The sequence below is a fragment of the Molossus molossus genome, unplaced genomic scaffold (assembly GCF_014108415.1).
Source record: "Molossus molossus isolate mMolMol1 unplaced genomic scaffold, mMolMol1.p scaffold_m16_p_12, whole genome shotgun sequence".
Classification (NCBI taxonomy): domain Eukaryota; kingdom Metazoa; phylum Chordata; class Mammalia; order Chiroptera; family Molossidae; genus Molossus; species Molossus molossus.
The window spans coordinates 31,774,173-31,793,439 of record NW_023425347.1 but is presented as its reverse complement, the minus strand read 5'-3'; the positions used below and the strand labels follow the sequence as shown (position 1 = coordinate 31,793,439).

At 43.0% G+C, this 19,267-nt stretch overlaps 1 protein-coding gene across 1 annotated transcript in view; it reads right to left on the bottom strand.

The window, feature by feature from the left end:
* TGFBR3 (transforming growth factor beta receptor 3) overlaps positions 1–19,267 on the bottom strand; it is a 201,661-nt gene that overhangs the window by 118,715 nt on the left and 63,679 nt on the right. The window lies entirely within an intron of this gene.

The window sequence follows — 19,267 nt, the reverse complement described above, 5'->3', positions numbered from 1 at the left end:
TGGCGACCACTCGATGTGTCTCTCTCACATCGATATTTCTCTCTCTCTTCCTCCCTGTCTCCCTCCCACTCTGTCTGAAGATGAATGCAAAAATATCCTCAGGTGAGGATTAAAAAAAAAGTGTAAGATGGCCTGACTGGTGCAGCTCAGTGGTTGGGTGTCAACTCATGCACCAAGAGGTCACCAGTTCAATTCCTGGTCAGGACACATGCTCAGGTTATGGGCCAGATCCCCAGCAGGGGGCATGCAGGAGGCAGCCAATCGATGTTTTCTCTCATTGAAGTTTCTATCTCTCCCTCTCCCTTCCTCTCTCTCTAAAATCAATAAATAAAAAAATATATTTTTTAAAAGTATAAGATGAAGTCCCTTATTTATTTATTTATTTATTTATTTATTTATTCATTTATTTTTCAATCCTCACCCAAGAATGTGTTTATTATTATTATTATTATTATTAGAGAGATGGGAAGGAAAAAAAAGAGAGAAACATTGAGGTGAAATAGAAACATCAATTGGTTGCCTCCTGTATGCGCACCAACCGGGAATCAAACCCACAACCTAGGTTTGTGCCCTCACTGGGAATCGAACCTACCACCTTTCAGTGCACGGGACAATGCTCCAACCAACTGAGCCACACTGGCCAGGGCTGAAGTCTTTACCTTTCAAGTGCTTCTGCTACTTAGACAAAGCAAAACAAACTTAAGAATGATACAAACTAAGATGCAATGAGTGGAGGCACATGGAGCCTGAGTTGTCAAGTTTGGGCCAGAGGTTGGAAAATCCTCCCAAGAGAGGTAGGTTATGAGCAAAACCTCAAACAGAAAAAGGTAGAACTCTGGTCCTATTGGCGGCTGCTTCCTCATCTCCTCCTCTAATCAATCAGACCTTAAACCCTAAAGCCACCCATTCCTCCTTGTCCTGTGGCCCTCACTATCTCTGTCCCTAGACAACTGCAGATCTTCCTAAAAGCAACCTCAGGGGCCATGCTCTCCAAGCCACCCCCTGCATAAGCAATGTCCATCCAACTCAGGGTGCGTAACTGAATGGTTATTCCAAACGCAGATACCGACCCCTCCCATTTCCCAAGCTGTCCCGTCCCTGGAGAACTGCTAGCCTTGTGAATAGGGCCTGAGTTCCTTACCCTGATCTAGCCCCTTCCTACCTCTCTAGCCTCACTCCTCCCACTCCAGCAACACCAGCTGGCTTAACAGTCTCCAAACATACCAGGATGTTTCTCAGTTCCATGTCTTTATACAAGCTTGTACCCTTTACCCAAATTTCTTAACTCCAACCCCACCACAAACATCCCGAACTGAGGGAGGTACCCTTTCTCTGTTCTCTTTTAATTGCCCAGCTCTGCTGTTTCATTTTCCATACTGTAACCACCAGTGTATACACCTGCCAGCTCAGTGTGACGTGGGTTACTCATCTTTATATGCTCAGTACCCATCACAGTGTCTGGCACAAAAAAATATGTTTTTAAATTAATCACTGAGCTTAAGAAACAAATGATCCCTTCTCTAATCAGTGACTAGGGCACCATTCCAAGTACCTGGACTGGACTCTAAGCAACTAATGTGGGAAACAGATTACTACAGGGATGCGAGGTACAACCCCACTACATTTCAGCCTCGTTTCACGTTGGCTGGATTGTCAGAGACACATCCAGGAAGAAGGAGTAACCTCCCAATACTTAACACTCACACACCTCTGTGAACTTGGTGTCATCCCCATTTGATAGGTGGGGAGACAAGGACTTGAATATACAGAGTCCAGTAAACCTCAACCTTCCAAATGGAACCTAATAAAAAACATGAGTGCACTCCAGAGAGCTCTGCCAACCTGTACATGATAAAGATACTCTCTAGGATTGCAGCTCTGGTCTAAAATGCAAACAAGTTCAGAACCAGCCAGTGCTGCACACCCACTGCTATACCCTAGGCAGACATCCTGCCTGGTAGCTAAGTCTATTTCAGAACTCATGGAAATTACACAGGCTGATAATAGCTCTCTGTTTGAAATGAAGTACGTAGCTTCTCAAATAATCACTGCCATCCCGTGTACTGTGTCCAGCTGCTTTCTAAGAGAGGCAGCAGCGAAGAAAGATGTCACGGCACCAAAGGCAGAGGTACTGAACGTATGATTTCCTGAAGTCCCCCACGCAGGGCAAACAGTACGAGCAGGTGTGCTCCGTGCTGCTCCCCTCGCCCCCGCCTTCAGCAGCCATAGCGGGGTGTCTGGTGTATTTCACACCTCAGAGCTCCAGAGAGTCTCCTATTCCTACTCAACTCTGGGGACATACAGCGGCTACCACTACCCACACTGGAAAACCCTTCTGAATTGGTTTCATAGTCTCCTGCCATGAATTTGCCATTATGACAGATTAAGCACAAATAAAAAATACTTCTCAGTTTCATTTTTGTACGTACATGCAAAGCTCCAATTGGACTGTAGTTCTACCCAAAATACACCTGCAAAATGGCTTGCAATGTGCTGGATTTGCCCTCCTCTGGACCATGCCACCATCACCCAGCAAGGTTTTCCTTAAATCACTACATTGCCCATCACTACACAGGGAACACTCACTCACTGGAAACAAATCAAGAGGATAAGGTCTTACACAAAGAGAGGGGACCAGAGAGGGGACACCCCAGTGCTAAGGACAAGGACTCCTCACCTAGAGTCTATATTCTCTGTCCTACCACAGTCCAGGGCAGGGCAGACCCCAGTTTATGGGCTGCAGCACCAATCACAGCTTATACAAGTCAGTCCAAGGTCAAAGAAAGGAGAAAGCTATGCTCAGGGCACACTCTGATCAAGTGATGGGATAGCTGCTCCCTACCGAGACCCACTGGGGGCCATTTTTAAACACATTCATATAGAGTGTTCCTAACTATCAGACACACTAGGGTAGTGTTTGGTTTTGGGGGTTCCTCATTGAAATTTTTTTCCTCCACACTTAAAAAAGAAAAAGGTTATGCCCTGGCCATGTGATTCAGTTGGTTGGAGCATCGTCTTGTACACCAAAAGGCTGTGGATTCTATTCCTGGTCAGGGCACATATCCAGATTTCAAGTTTGATCCCCAGTCGGGGCACATGTGAGAGGCAACTGATGGATGTGTCTCTCTCACATCGATGTCTTGATGTCTCTCCCCCACCACCCTCCTTTTCCTTCTTCTCTCTCTAAAACTCAATGAGAACATATCCTCGGGTGACGACGAAACAAAAAAATGTCGATCCCAAAGGGGTTCACTGGTAAATTCTACCAAACATTTAAGAAAGAAATTACAGCAATTCTCTATACTCTCCTTCAAAAGATAGATGCAGAGAGAATACTTCCTAACTCATTCTATGAGGCCAGCATGACCGTAATACCCAAATCGGACAAAGACATTGCAAGATAAAACTACAGGCCAGTATTTCTCATGATCACAGATGAATAAACCTCAACAAAATATTAGAAAATCAAATCTAACAATGATTTTTCCCTGGTATGCAAGACTGGTTCAACATTCAAAATTCAATGAACATAACCCATCCCATCAACTGGTGAAGAAGAACAGAAGAAAAACCGTATGGTCCTATCAATAGATGCAGAAAAAGCATCTGACAAAGTCATTCACGGTGGTTGTTTTTTTTAAAGCCTCTCAGAAATCTAGGAATAAATGGGAACTTCCTTAACTCGATAAAGGACATACACAAAAATCTACAGCTCCTATCACATCATACTTAATGGTGAGAAACTAGAAGCCTCCTCACTAAGACCAGATGTGAGGCAAGGCGAGGCCCTCCCCACTCCCTCCCACCATCGTCCTGGAAGCCCTGTTCATGCTCGCAGCCAGCTCTGGCCTTATGACCACATTCTGGCTGATAGGAGATAACCAGAGGTGATGTATGCAATTTCCAGGAAGTTTCTGCTGAAGGGAATGAACTGTGTTCTTCTGCCCTTTCCTTCTTGTTGGCTGGAATGCAGATGAGATGGGCAAAGCTAGAGCAGCCATCTTGGGCCATCAGATGGAAGCAATACCCTGAGTCGGGCAAAGCAATAAAATAGAAGTTGCCTGGGCCCTTGATGAACCTGAACCTGTTAGATCAGCTCTAGATTGCTCTTTTTAACAGGAAACACGCAGCCCTGGCCAGTCTGGCTTAGCAGTTAGAACACTGGCCCGTGGACCAGAGAGTCCCGGGTTTGGTTCCCGCCAAGGGCACGTACCTTGGTTGCAGTTTGTCCCCGGCCCTGGTCGGGGGTCATGTGGGTGGCAGCCACTCAATGTGTCTCTCTCACATCGATGTTTCTCTCTCTCTCTTCCTCCCTCTGTCCCGCTCTGTCTGAAGATAAATGCAAAAATGTCCTCGGGTGAGGATAAATAAAATAATATGAAACACACATAAACTTTTCTCTTATTCAAGACAGTGTTATTTGGAGTTTTCTGACACCTGCAGTTTAACCTACCTTAATTAAGATACTGGCTTTATTTTACTTCATCAAAAGTGCCAACCTTCTTCCCACTGGAACCTCCCCACAGTTTCCTCCAGGAACACTTTCCCCACCATTTCTGTACCTTTCTCCTGCCTCGCTGGGGCTAACTCCTACTCGTTCTTCAGCTCTCTCACGGAGCCTTCTCATAGTTCTCCGCATTCTCTTCACGAGGCTATGCTTGTACAAGTATTTGTTTAATGTCTGCATACACCCAAAGACTGCAAACACCTCAAGAAAACAGCATCCGATCGTTCTGCTCATTGCTTTACCCCTTATCTCCGCATGATGTCTGGTACACAGCACCACTCAAATACTCACGAGGGAAGGGCGGGGCGAGGAAAGGCGCAAGAACCACGAGGTGCTCCCTACTCACTGGATTTCCTACCAGTAGGAGACTCTATCCCAGAGTTCTTTCTCTTACCCTACCTAGTAGCCAAAGCTTCAATTTTGTACTAAAGGGGGAAAAAATCAATTGTGAGATACAGGAGGTGGTATTTTGGGTTGCTAAGAATCAAGTTCCAGCTGGGGCTTTCCCACCCTCAAATGTCACAGAAGACAGAAACCCAAACCTATTTTTGTCCTCTCATCCCAAACACTCTTCTGGCTGGGCCTTTGCTCCCATCAGCCCAACAACCCCGTCTTTCTCCTCAGCACACCATGCCCCCAGCCTTGTCCTGCCACCTTCTGGGTCAGCACCAAGCCTTCCTGCCCCTCCCCCCATGGCCACAGCCAACCTCCATGAACCGGTCTCCCATCCTTCCCCGTTCTCCTCATAGTTGTTTCTTCCACAGTCTACCCACACAATGCCAGACCCGTCTCCAGTTAGAAAACCGTCCACCTGGGAATAGGTGGCCCACTCCCCAGCCTCTCCCACACATGCCTGAGGTAGCGAGGTGGCCATGATTCTCGCTTGACCACCATGGGGCCCAAGTGTAGCGCCTTATAGCCACAGACATGCTTCAAAACCCTGTCTGACTCATCTGCTCACGTCTGTGGTGACCTGTGAGTTCTGGAGCTGCTAGTTTAGTCCCACTGACAGCCTCAGAAGGCTGGGAGTTTCTCTTGTGGCCACCGCTGGAAACCCTCAGCCCTTCCTTCCCTGAGCAATCTCTTCCCCACAATCAACAAACAAGCGAGCAACACGCTCCGGCAATGATGCTAACCAGCACAGCAAGAGCTCCTCTGCCACAGTCAGGACACACCGGCCCAGGTGACACGGAAAACGCTGAGTGCAAGCACCAACATCATAAACATACTTCTGTTAACCTGGCACCATGCTTTCTAATTAAAAGGTATTTTACAGGCCCTTTACTATCGGAAGCCTCATAGAGACCCTATAAAGTGGGGAGAACAGGTATCTGTCCCATTATAGGTACATGGTTGTGAGCCACAGAGCAGGGCGCACATTTCAGTGAAGGGCTTCCTAATAGTCACGCACTTCCAGAGACATTCCTCACTGTCACCTCCCAAACTGGACAGTCCTGTTTCTTCTGGGCATCTAGGACATGCCCTGACCAGGATTCTCTGGGGGTAATTCCCAAAGCAGTCCACCTTTCTCTTGGTCTCCAAGTCTGAGCTGAGTGTATCCTTCCCCCCTTCTACTCAAGCAATCTGGTCTCAAAATCTTGGATGTTACTGCACTTGACCTGTTCTCCTCCCTCCTAACCTGAAGTCAGACTCCATATTTCTGGCTCAGTACACCCTCCTCGGCCACCAGGACAGACACACGGGCTCTGTTCACCCACAAATTGCTAGTTCTATTGACTAAACACATTTACTGACCTGAGGACAGCACAGACTCAAGTAAACCCTGCGGTGAGAAACTCAGCAGGTGGCCCAAACCCAGCAGCCTCTTTCCCGAGGCAGGGCCCTCTCTCTGTGCAGCAGCTGGGGCAGGGCAGCACCACAGAGCACGGTGGCACCTAGGGCTCCAGCTCCTGTGACAAGCCAGGGTTTGATTCTCAGTGAGCAGGGTTATCGTGCACCTCGTCTGGGCCACACGCTGTGCACGTATTATTTCTAAACCTCATGCCATCACATAAAGTCTGTTAAAACACCCACTTTAGAATCATGGAAACTGGGTCTCAGAGAGGTTATAGGTCACACCCCACCAGTGAGCGGCAGGATGGGATTCGATCCTAGGTGTCTCAGACTCCAGGTCCAAGCTCCTCCCCGTGACGAGACACCGCCTGCTTCTACCTGCCTTTTCCAGTCCTTCACCTCAGGACTTGGTCAACACACCTTTTTGGCCAAACATACATATTAATTCACATCTGATACAATATAAAACTGCTTGGTTCACACTTGCAACCTTTTGGCTTACTCAACAGATTTCATAAACTTAATGAGAAAACACAAGCTCATTTCTCATTTCACCAAATGTCTTCGTCCTTTTCACAAATGCCTGCTTATCTGCACATGGGAAATGTTTCTAAAATCTGGCTATAACATCAATGTCTAAATTCCCAGTTCCACTTAAAGAAAAAAATGCAAATGGACTCACCCTTTCATTATGTTCTTTTGCTACAACACAGCATTCCAGTCTCAGTTACAGAACCCCCACATCCACGCTGGCTGCGGGCCAGCCCTGAGCCTTGACATAATACAGACAAAGCATTTGGGAACAGATGCATTTGCTGCACACACTTTAAATTTAATCTGTCCCAAAAGAAATTAGTATCACACCTCATGCAACAGAGTAAAGTATGGGGCGGGGAGGGGCAGTTATTGTTTGGGAGAGGATATAGTAAGTAATTTTCACATTTAATAAATGTGATCCTTAAGCATTCTAAATGCCAATGCATACCAAGTTGACACAAACATCTGGCACCTATTTCACATAATTCCCAGCACGCTGATTCCCCATATCACCCAGGGTACTAATGAGGAGCGTGTGTTCAGCTGTAATAAAAGTGGTAAAGATGCAGAGGGAATCAAGGGGTAATATTATAGCCTGGGACCAAGACATTGCAGTGGGCAGATTTTATTCCAACAACACCATTGGCTAATAAGGGTTTCTGTTATTGTCCCACAGGGAATTCTGCAATGCTGTCAGCTGCAAAGAGGGACAAACTCCCACAGACTGTGGAACTGGGCACTGCAGGATCTATCTGCCCCTGAGCCGAAAATCCCTTCTACCCCTACGGGATGCAAGAATCTGTAAGAAAGGGCACCCGAGATGCTTTCCCAGCCAATAGCACAGCCTGGTTCGAATTGAGCTTTATGAGGGGGAATGTGACAAACACCAGGATGTGATGCAAAAGCAAAGCTCCAAGAAAAACCACCTGGAAGGCCCTGAGCTCAGGGGCGCCTGCAGTGTACACAACACATGCTCATGTTTATACCATCTCAAGTTACAACTCATTGGAGCTCTAGCCCCTTGGGAAGGGAGAGCGGAATGTACCGCCATTAAAACCCAGCTCGGGCCCTTCTACCCCAGCCCCCACCTGGGTTTTTCAACAGTAAAACTTGGCTTAAGGCTGAAGCTTATCCTTGGTAGGAAAAAGAGTCCTAAAACCTCTAGTATGGATTTCTTGGGGGGGAAAAAAACAGCCAGATTTTTGTATAGCACAACTCCGCAGGCATATCTTATCATAGTTTCTTTCACGCTCCGAGTGAATATCTAAATCCAAACCTTCCTCTTGACAAACCCTCTTCCAAGAAGTCAACTGCCAGCTTGTTGGGCCCAAAGCCAGTGCATATTTGTATATTGTTGTGCTGAAACCATGGTGCAACCATGCTGGAGAATTTCCTGTTCAAGCATGTTTTTAAATGTTCAGAAGGAAACAATGGGCAGAGCTTCTTTAAGAATCTAAGTTCTCAAAGTGCTGGGAAGTGCCAGGCTCTCAAGGGCACTCCCCTCCCCCTAAGCAAGATGCCTCTGTGCAACCGGGAGGTCTCAGGAGGGCTCAGGCAGCTCTGTGAGGAAGTGGGGCCATTTCATTTTGTGTTTTTTATAAGCTGCAGAGAAAAGGGGGCTCAGGGGGCATGTTCCAGAAGGCGCCACTGGGCGTGGCAAGAGGAGACTGAAGAGCTGCGTGACATCAGACCCGCCACTTACTAGCGGTCTGACCTGTCTCTGCGCCTCCTGTGATCTCCCTTTCTGACTCTCTGACAGGCTTGACTTGTAGATCACGCGAGATTCTCTACGTACAAATTCTTTACAGATTTCAAGTACTATTAGAGACATAAAGTTCCCGGGAGGGAAGAGAAAGAAATGAATGAAAACATTTCCTCCAATTGAAAAATATGTCTTCTTTATGAGCTTTTAGAATGATTAATAAAATATCCAAGATAAGATGTTCTTATACTACTCCCTAGCCATTACTCCCCAAAAATGATTTCTAAGAGTTGCACTGAGGAGACTTAAAATAAAACTATGTACAGTATTAGAGCAAAAATTCCTGCTCTCTGAGCACATTCTGAAAATACAACTCCCAAAGGTGAGAACAGCCCATGTTCGCCCCCACTCCACCCCCCAATCAGGAAAGAAGACATCAGACTCCATCGTGGCTGACTTCCTTGTTGCTTACTTTCGCCCTGTAAGATAGTACACCTGATCCTGTGCTTCGACAAGCCCAAAGGAAGCTGAGACTGAAGGGGACACTAGCTATAGCAGTTATTTATGGGGAGATCAGAATTTATGGCATGTTATTGCCTAAATGGCTCAGCACAAAAACCAAGAACAAATCTGAAGATTTGGAGAACAGGAGAAAATGGAATCTGTTTTCTCCCACCAGGTGAGTCTGAGACAAACAAAACAGCGAAAAGAAAGCATACTTCTTTATTAAATGGAAAATACTTATTTGATCTAAATTCAAAATATACACAATTTAGGCACATAACCAATAAAAATTATCTTTTGATTCCTACAAATGCAATATTTTGTTGCACAGTGAGACCCGCAAGTCTGGCAAGCTGCCCCTCATTAACCCTGAGGGATGACATCACCAAACCTGCTCCTCTCTCAGACCTCACCTTATACCCAAGAGAGTGGCTAAACTAATTTATTTCTTGGTTTACCTCTAGCAAGCTGGTGTCTAATGAGGAAGAGAAAGATGAAAGAAACAGAGGTAGGGACGTGCACAGAAACACAGAGGTATAACATGTTGCACAGGGCATTCTCTGGGGCTGGTGAGCACTCAGCTAGGGCTGGGGTGCAGGGTCTGGACAAGTGACAAGACAATAAGTTATAAGTGGGGGCACAGTCAAGGAGGGCAGAAGAGGTAAACCATAAGTGCTGGGAAGTCAAATCACAGCCAGTCACCATTGGTCCTGATTATAGACAGGAGATAAGAGATTAAAAAAGGAAAACCTACCAACTTTTTGTTTGACCATGAAAAATATTACTAATTATAGCCATGTGTACAAACCGGGCCATGAACTGAAAAAATTTTCCTTTAGGATTTTATATATAATCAGGGCACTCAACAACTGGGTTGTTAACGGAATGAAGGGAATGCTTAACAGGAAGGCCAGGTTCACTGAGCGCCGATGTACACGGCAAATCCCATCACGACGCTAAACCACGGTCCTTCCTCTCCCAGCTGGCTGGCTCGCTGCTCAGGTGCTTCTGCTGTCAAGAGGGAGAAAGAGGTGATGATTTCTAGAGAAATCTATGAATGACTAATGTGCTCTTGTTCCTTTCACAATGAAGCTTAAAAGCCTCAGGGGACTCTACGGAGCTGGCGTTTCCAGAGTTCACAGGAGTTACGGGCAAATCAAGCAACACCATTGATAGGACTTCTCAGTGTAAACCAGGGAGCACAGGCCTTAGAAAGACAGAAGGAGTGTGCCCAGCTAAGTAGTCCTGACCCAGAACCACAATGTTGTGTCTGATTTAATTCAGAGACTCTGTAAACCTATTATACCTGTTATACTTTTCCATTATAGCCAGTATCAGCTTTTAGCTACAAATCTACTGTGTCATTAATTTGGGTGTGTGTTTGTGTATCTTCTGCTTAACTGGAAACCCCATGAGGGCAAGGACCATGTTTCTTTTGCTTATCCTCTATCTATCCTGGTGCTTGGCACAGTGCCTGGCATGTGGCAGATATTCACAAATACCTGTTGACTGATGAATTCCTCAGTCAAACAACCCAAACCCTAATTCTCTATGGACCATGGAACCAGTCTCCTAGGTTTATATCTCAGCCCTGCCACACTTTAGCTTTGTAATCTAGGGCAGTTACTTAACTGCTCTATAGCTCTGATTCATCATTTATACAAAGGGGGTTATAACAGCATCTGCCTCCATAAGATTGTTCTTAGGATTAGCTCATTTATAGTATCATATAACTATAATTATTATTATCATTTTTTTGACTGTAGGATGTGTTCTAAAAAACAAAAAAACTTTTAAATTTATCTCAACCTCCTTTTGCATTAGGAATCAGAATGTTAGAGCTCAATATTTTCCGTCACCCAACAGGTTTAAGAGATCTCTATAAACTAGTTGATAAATTTAAATAATGGATTTCTCTTCCAGTCCTTCCTAGTTTTCAGATAATTTCTGCTGTAGCTGCCGGTCCTAGGGATGCAAAGTTAATGTACCAAGGTAGGTCTGACCAGGGTCCCCAGCTTTTGGGTCTACCAAAAAATTTCCTAATCCAACCAAAATGTTATGCTATATATTTCCTTATTATTTATATACTCAACTACTTCTAGAAAGGAAATGGAGGGGGTTGTAATAAAAAATAAACAAAAACAGGCCCAGAAAACCCATTCTGCTGCCAATCAATTAAAAAGTGGCCATGGCAAAAAAATGAAAAAGAAAGAAATCTTACTGAAGCACTTAACTGAAGGAAACTACTTCACTTGAGCATCCAACCTAGCCCTGAGCTTCCTAGCAGCCAAGGTAAAAGAAAATGTGATGCTTATAAGATCTCATAAAAAAGAAACAAATCAGCTATTTGGATACGAACATAGTTTTCCTAAGTCCAAATTTAAGAGGCCAATAATAATGTAAAGATCAGTGATTTCAAAAGTCATTTTACAAAAACCATAAACACATAACTTTTTTTTCTATGGCCTCATTAACAACAGAAGGAATATACTCCACAGTGAATTTCATTCAGGGTTCCAGGCAATTCTCTCTAATATGCATAAAACTTTTCTAGAATTGGAAGAATTTTTTTTAACTTTTTAAAGCAATAATTTGCATTAATGTGGGTATAAAAGCAAAACAAAAACAAAGTGGCATTAGTTTGTTGCACTAAAGGCGTTGGGTGATTTTGCAATCTTGATTTTTTTAAGAACATGCCATGCAATCAGTCAAAAGTTTTGGATTTTGCTGTGTTGGGTCAACAAACAACTTTTGAAAAAGTAAAATCTAAACAGAGGTATCAGTTTAGGTTTAGATTCAATCAAATTGTATTTAACCTAAATATACGTATAAGATAAATTAATGTATTGTTATTTCATAAACTTGCCTCAAAATTTTAAAACTGGGATAAATAAGATACCTGTTCAGAAAAACATCTACTGAGCATGCTTAGGATAAAACTTCACACACAGTAAAGTACTGTGAAACACACATCTGTACCTGACAAAGCAACCTTTCAAAACAGATGGGTCATATGATGTTTCAAAGCTCAACATTTTTTTTTAAGTTCGTCACATTCAATCAAAGCAATTTCTGTTTTTCTGAAATCTGCGTGTTATTTTGGAGAAAACTTTTCGGTGTTTTTCCACTCTGGATCAACTAGCTCCTCTCTTTTCCTCCCAAGTGAACCTTCGGAAACCACTGTGCCAGAGGGAATTCACCTTTTCTCACATGGGGACAAACTCTAATACTTTCAAATGGTCATTTGAAAATAAAATCCTTTGCATGCCAATTCCTAAAACAAAAAGGGTTTTGTTTCATGATTTGCACAGAAAAATGTACCAAAGTCACACTAATCCATTATTTAAAGTAGTAATTAAGTCCTTCTCTCATTTTATATCATACTCCCTCTTCCCACCATACTTTCTCTGGCCCAAAGAACCACCTCACCACCACACAATAAATGCCTCATTTACTCAGCATTGACTAATAATGAGATATCTCACACAAGCAAATCTTCCAAATAACTACAGCTTTCTTTGCTCCTTTCAACAAAGGAAGTGACTTCAGTCATTTTTAAGGGAACTCTACCTAAAACATACTATACACATAATTACTTCCTGGCCATCTTAAATATTTTGAGCATCCAGAATATCACTTATTAAAACGTTTTGAGGCCCTGGCCAGTTTTGCTCAGCGGTTAGAGCGTCGGCCTGCGGTCCAGAGAGACCCTGGTTGGATTCCCACTAAGGGCACGTACTTCGATTGCAGTTTGCCCCCGGCCCTGGTTGGGTCGTGCGGGTGGCAGCCGCTCGATGTGTCCCTTTCATGTTGATGTTTCTCTCTCTCTCTCTCTTTCTCTCTCTCCCTCCCACTCTATCTGAACAAAAAACGAAAATATGTCCTTGGGTAAGGATAAAAAACAAACAAACATTTTTTTGAGGACCTAGGGCATCATTATAAATTCTAATTACAGATTATTAAACTTGGCATTTAGTGTTTATCTCTACATCAAATGGTCCTAGATATCTATGTTCTGCCTACACTTCCTGTTACCTCTGTCTTTGTCCACTCTAGCTGCAGGCCTGCGGCCACTCCGCCTCAAGCCCTTTGTGTGCCACCTGTTACCTTCAATTCTAAATTAACATGCTCTGGGTGAGGGCCCCCCACCCACAGAGTAACCTACACGGACTTTCACAGCTATCCTCCTTGCACACGTTTTGGCTACCCTCATGTGCTCCAGATGCACAGACCTGCCAAAACACTGATGCTGGATAATAACGTTAGTGACTACATTAGCGACACTGTCCACACTGATCCAATGTGAATGGCAAGCCATTACAAAAGGTGAGGTTTATGCACTACAGTGACCTGCAGGGAATCTACTTCACACAAAAGCTGCTAAAAGCCCTCCTCTCCCATCACTCTAGGGTTCCAAGCATTTTAGAAAGTTTATCTTTTCAAGAAGAGGAGAAAGCAAATATATGAATAGGTCTCTTCATGCCTCCCATCTTATTTATTTTTTCAGGATAAAGAGATTTAACCTGTACATCCCAGATTAATTCATTGTAATTAATTAAATACAATTTTGGCATCATCTGCACTTTCTCCCACTGTAGTTCCTCAGCGGAACTTATAACCCCCATTCCTTCCCGTCTTCACCCTTCCATCAGTGCGGGGAGGCCCTGACGTGGAAACCAGTGGTCCTTGTTCCGGATCAGTACAAATGATCCACGGTGTCCAGGGTAGTACAGGGCAGGCTGCAGGCTGGACAGAGAAAACACAGACCAAGGCCGCTGAAAAAGCCCCTCTAAGTACAGCGATATCATCTGCAGCTTCCTAAAATCAAGTCGTGACAGGGAATCTTCCCTGCCTTCTCGTGTTAGAAGAACCAGTCAGACTGCACTCTTCGCAAGTCATGGTTATGTAAGGAAAGGCATATACTAAGGACTATTGCAATTTCGCAGACTCAGGGAGGTTCAGTTTTTTAAAACTCTTTTCTGAAATGAGTTTCTTTGCCCAGAGATAACTCATAATTTATCCTAGATTTCAATGCTTTTTACTGTAAAAGGTATAGGAAGTTGCATGGAAACAATGAATGGAAGTGCAATTTTTTTTTTTATCAAACAAGAACAGGAAGGAAACTTTCAGTAGTTTATGGTAAAACTACACATGTGAGCCAAAGAGAAATATTAAATATCCTCTTATAATTCCTAACTGTTCACCCTCTCTGATCCAGAACACACAAGAATGTACAGAACTGACACCTATGAGACAAATCTCAAGACTAAGAAAAAAATGAACCTTTACAGGCTTCAAAAATGTATTTTCCCCAAATTACTTAATGAACCTCTTCAAACAAGCCTACACCTACTTCTTCTATTATTGTATGGTAAAAATGAGTCATGATAGAATATTAAAGACAATAAGTGAGGAAATTCCAGAAAATATAAAAATGATTTCAGGGAGTCAAATAGAACTCTATTTATTTTTCTATCCTAACGCATAGGAATGAATAAACCAGCAAAATAATACCGGCAATCACAAAAGTAAACATATCTGGCTACAGCTCTATAACATAGTCTTCCAAATCTACCAGCTCCTTCATGCTAAAGAAATAAGTTCCTTAACCCCCAGCACCCTCCTCACTCTAAAAACCTCTACTATACTATGACAATTTAAAACTAGGTGTTTTTTGCCTGGCTGGTTTGGCTCAGTGGTTGAGTGTCAACCCACGCACCAAGAGGTCGCCAGTTGCGGAACAAATCCCCAGTGGGGGGCATGCAGGAGGAAGGCCAATCGCTATTCTCTCTCATCGATGTTTCTAACTCTCTCTCCCTTTCTCTTCCTCTCTCTCTAAAATCAATAAAGAAAAATATTTAAAAATAAATAAAGTTAAAATAGGTATTTTTGACCACTCCAACATCTAACACATCAACTGACACACAATGCAGGAAGGAAAATCTCACATTTAATTCTCATCCACTTTAGGCTCAAATTTCTAATAACATATCACTTCCCTGAGCCTCAGTTTTCTTATCTTTAAAATGGACATAATACTTGTTCTACCTAATCGCCAGGGTTGGTAGAAAAGCAAATTATGTCATACATTTGAAAACATCTTTTTTTTAAAATATTAAATTGGGAAGCTCTACACAACTATAAAAATATTACCAATAAATATATTAAAAAATCAATAGAAAATAACCTCCTTTCTCCTCACCATCCTACCCTACCCCTCCGAAAAAGAAGCTCACAACCTATGAGGCAGACCTTAGGAACACAGAGGAAAGAAGGGCGAAGCTGACATTAGGAGACCTGGGCTCCAGTCTTGGCTCTGCCACTAACGAGCTGCTTGACCTGAGTCACCTCCCTTAGTTCCTCACCTGTAAACTGGGGCTAATGCTACCTAACTTGCCAAGATAAATGGAAGTAATGGACAGCAAAGTATTCTACACACTTAAAAGTGAGATACCTACATAAGAAATTAACTAATTGGACTTGCCTAACAAAGAGTTTGGATTTTTTATTATTAGACTGACAAGGAAAGAAGCTGGCTGAGATCAGACCTTCCCTAAGCACTTGAAGGAAGAAGGCTAAGCAAAGACAGAGGAGAGAAGCTTCCACAGTGCAAACTCGCATGCCAATTACGTAAAGAAATGGGGGCTTTAGAAACTGGAACTGCGTGCATGTAATTGTGGGTTAGAATCCCATGAGTCCACTTAAACTTGTGAATTGAAATATCAGGTCAGATCTTCTCCACTCCTGGTTAAGACAGAAGCAGGCAAACGCTCATTCTACACATAGATGCCCAGCATTCCAGAATAAACAGCAGCTCCTGCAGAAAGCAATCGAAGCAGAGTAAGAGGAGAAAATAGATCAACAAACTATAACAGACTGGTCGCTTGGTAATTAAAAGGAAAAAAAAGAAAAGAAAATAACCTCTCTCAAAGTTCAACTCCAGGCTGAATTCCTATCAGAAAACTACTGGAAGCCAAAGCCTACATCTGCATAATATTTTAAATCTGAGGCTGGTCTTTGAGAAAACATTTGGCAAAGATTATCAAAACATCAATTTTTCTTTCTTTCTACTCATTTTTCTCAATTATTTTTTTATGCCTAAGCCTTGGGCTTCACTTACCACTCCTGCTTTCTCAACTGCAGGCAGCAAATACATATAAATTTGGACTGAGCAGACACCATATAACATATTCTTTTGTATCTATTCTTTTTTCTTTGTTGATATTTCCCTTTTGTAAGTGACTGAAGAGCAAACATACAACTAACAACCAACAAAATGGGCTGGTGGGCAGTGATGCGCAGAAATGGCTCCTGACAGCCCTCAGACAGTGTCAGGTTCTTCCTGGACACCCACATGTTCACTTGCATTGAACACACATCTGTTTCAGTTGTGAGGTCTCCTCATCTTTATAAGATTGTATTTTGAAAATCACTAGAGACTATGGTTCCCATCTACTGGCCTCAACTGAAACTTTAGACTCATGTGATAAGTGTTAACATTCGAGTATCACTTGACCTAGTGGGAGCACAGTGAAAGCAAAATGACACATTTAGAAATTTAACGATGTGCGTTCTTTTATATTCCTTTATATAAACAGGATTAAAAGTATTTATTTAACTTTCTTCCCCTAAATGAATACTGGATTTTAACTATATTAGGATAAGATTATTTTCAATTACTCCCACAGAACAGAAATTCTTGTTAAAGACAACACCTTCATGTAACCACATTATGAGCTCATCTAATCCCTGAGTGGCTTTTCATTGGTCATCTGTACAACTACACATCGGACAGAATCAAATTGTGGCCTAAGTAGTGAGAATGACTGACTTTGCTAAGAACTAAAGAACCCAGTATACAAGAACCCTAGTTGTGTGTCTGCTTTAAAATAAGAACAATAACTTTTAACTCTACCTTATGATTTGGACACTGCATCTGGCCTGATTTTTTTTTTTTTTAAAAGCTACCTTGAGACCTAACTCCACTTTTGCATTAGTTAATGCAAATCCATAGCTATGTGACAGTATTTTTACAAACAAAGCATCATAAGAACCTATTTTTCAAAAGGCATGGGAATTGTGCTTTACAATCTCTGGAATAGGACTGCAGATATCAGTGAGAGGTAATCCCCTCTTCACGACAAGTCACTTGCAAAAGAACACTCTGACCTTGGCAACGTTCTCAAAGGTTTAGAGAAATAGGAACTGCAAGAAGTGGCTTTTTGTTTGTTTGTTTTCAAATACTGCCTTTTTTAAATCACCCCCTTGATTTTTAAGCCGGAAAGGATGCAAATGTCTAAATTACTACAGTCGCCTTCCTCCCACTGCTTTTACTGCCTATAAAACAATTTTAAACTGCCCTGGCCTTGCCAGGACAAACGTTGGCCCGTGTATTCCAGAAAGGCCATGAATATTCTGAAGGTCAAACAAAATACGGATTCTTTCCAATCAGAAAGGAAGTCTGTGCTTTCTGGAAGGTGGCCCCCAGCTCGGCCTTGACTTGGTATGCTAGGAAGCAAGTAAACCAAGAACTGGAAACAGCCTTGACTTTCAATCAGTACTTTGTGAAGGATGCTACTGATAATGGGGGGTGGGGTAAACGTACTTGATGTTCACATCTCTCTGTCTTGGCTTTTCTCCTCTTACAGATGCATATACAGATGTATGAAATAACACTTCACAAAAAATGCTGTCAATTAAACTACAGTATAGAAATTTGGATGCCTGCACCATTCATGAAAGTCTTGACACATCACTTAGGGTTTTTTCTTTTTTCCTATTTACCAAGTAAGTTTCCACAAGTCCTTCTTACAGTAAAAAATATCCTAGTGATAATTATGCTAAATGGGGGGGGGGGCGATAAGAAAGGGGGAGAAGGAAAGCTTTTTGCTGTCTACTTTTCATAAAGGGCGGAAAACCTGTGTTCAAACACTAAGGCATAAGACCAGTGGCAATTTGCATACCTACACTACAAGTATAGTATTCTTTCTTTCTTTGACACATTGAAACAAAAAGAAATCTCAACTGTGTTTTTTGCAGTTGAGAAAACTGAGGTCCAGAGAAATTAAGAGACAGTTTAGCCTGATGGTCAGCACCTACCACCACAGAGCCCCCACTTTCTTCTGGGGTGCGGTCACCCAGAAAGGCCTTGCGCCTCCCCAGCTCCGGCACGTCATCTTCACTCCCTGTCTCTATCGTGCTGAAAGCCCACCCAGACTCCAACGCCCACCTCCATGGTCTTCACTGCCTCCAGAGAGCCTCTCAACTACACATAACCTTGCCTTTCCTCTGAAATCCTGCGGCAGCCTGGTTCTCTCCTGGGCACACACAGCACCAAGCTGCAAAGCTGAATGTATTAGTGAAATCAGAGAAAGTGTTTTCTTATTCATCCTGCACAGCACCTAGATAGGGTCTCATACATAAGCATTCAGTAAATATTTGTTAAATGGAATTATTTGATCAATTAATGAATCAAGTGACATTTCCAAGGTTCACAGCAAGTGGGCAGCAGAAGCAAAAATAAAATCCATGCTCCACGATGACAGCGTCGAGCTGGTACTACACCGCCACAAAAATCCATTGCTGCATCTGAATTTATGTGCGGAGAAGCACGTACTGTGTTGTGTACACACACACACCCACGTCCTCACAGCCAAGCAAAGAACAGTGAGACTTCTCACCATGAACCCAGTTTTGATTTTTTTGTAAGTGTCCTCGCAGCGCTAGCTGCTATTTTATATTTTCACTCTTCACTAAGAAAAATTTTAAACTAGATCATTTCCTCTTTTTCCCTCAGCACTTTTTTTAAAAAGAAAGTTGAGGACAGTAGGGAAAACTGCTGAGCCAAGACACCAGGAATAGCTGACTCGGCACATGCCTCATTGTTTTCCATTTTCATTCCAGCACGGTTGTGGCTGGAAACCAGCATTTAGGATTCCCCGTGGACCTGCATCCCTGATGTTTCAAAATGCCACACTTTCTGCACTGCTCTGAGAGGTGTGAGTCAACTGAGAATGTTCCCTCATATATATCATGTATCTTTAGGGAAGGAACCAAAATATGTGTTTGGGAAAGGGAGGGGAAGAGGGACCGAGGGAGTACGCAGAGATGTAATTACACCTACACAAGTGGGACCTTTTGTGTGTGTGTTTTGGAGGTGGAAGGTTTAATGTAAACATTAGCTTCATTTGTGTTTCTGACTTTTATATACGCACTGCACCACC